Genomic DNA, 1,668 nt, shown 5'->3' on the forward strand with positions numbered 1-1,668 from the left:
TACATATATATATTATATACATTATTATATATACATATATATATTATATACATTATTATATATACATATATATATTATATACATTATTATATATACATATATATATTATACATTATTATATATACATATATATATTATACACATTATTATATATATTATACATTATTATATATACATATATATATTATACACATTATTATATACACATATATATATTATATTATACACATATATACACATATATACACATACACACATATATACATATATACATATATATATATACACACACCTATACACACATACACATATATACGCACACATACACATATACACACACACATACACATATATACACACACACACACCTATACACGGGTACATAATGTGTGTTTACATTAAAGCGTGCAGGGTGTGCGCAGGTATATTGTTGAGCCAGCATTGGGTCTATACACACTCCCACACATCCCTTAATATGTGAGCTCAATGTTTGTCCTAGGATGAAGGAAAGGCATATAATTGTTGTCTAATTCAAGTATTCACTCAAAATGTATTATTATGTGCTATTTTTTTTTTTTGCACCTCTTCTGTGGCAAATGCACATTTCATAATGATCCTCGCTGCTTGAAGTCAAGTAGAAGGAGTTAAGTGCAAATACTACCCATTTTTAATATGTAAAAGTAGTCTTATATGTCACTGTTCATAACACTGGATGTTTAAATGAATGTGGGGCATACATTAAAGAATATACCCACTTCTCCAGGCCTGCACCACTGATAAAAATAGTATTATTCTGACTTCAGCTGGCATGTGATTATGACTAAACATGTAGAAACCATCCACTATTGGGCAATTTTAACTTGAATCTGGTACAAAGAGTCAAAGTCAGCTGAATAAAAGAGTGGGGGGTAGCTGGCTTTACTTACATATACATTAGACATGTATCTTCTTATATACTTTATGTTCACATTGTACACCTACTTTAATTTTAGATGTAAGATAAACAGAAGCCCTGATATGACAATAGCTAATTAAACACTGACCCCTGGTGGATTCTTTATGTTACTGATTCTTAATGCAAAATATGTGTTAAATTTCAGACAATTACAAAACATAATAAAAATATATAAGCACGCAATCAGCACACACACACACACACACACAGTTAAACAAAATTAGGTCAATTTCTCCTAAAATATCTTTTTTTTACAGATGTATTTGACTAAATTCTGTGATAAAATCTCAGCTCCAGTAGACAAATACATGATACGGACTGAATTTTGTGTTGTTATTTTTATATATTATATATTTATTTATTTATTATTATTTATATAATAAAATGCTGTTTCACTGGTCAGAAACTTATTTAATTATGAAAAATATTTATATTATTAAAACTTTTTTGGAGCGAAAAGTTAACTTTTGACCTCAGGAACCGTAGTTTTACCGGTTATTTTGGTCAAATTGCTTATTTCATTCATCCATTAACATTAGACATGAAATGCATGATCTGTTTTACAGGAAATATACCACTGTTGTAATATAAAGAGCTATGAGTCTACAAGCTGAGTATGTTCATTTCAAAACACAAAGTTGTTTGTGTGTCTGGCTGTTGCCTCAGGGATGTTCTGTAGTGATTTTAACAGTTGACTCAGCCTATTACCAGCA

This window comes from Morone saxatilis, unplaced genomic scaffold, assembly GCF_004916995.1.
Source record: "Morone saxatilis isolate NCDOM2014 unplaced genomic scaffold, NCSU_SB_2.0 Contig0, whole genome shotgun sequence".
Taxonomy (NCBI): Eukaryota; Metazoa; Chordata; class Actinopteri; family Moronidae; genus Morone; species Morone saxatilis.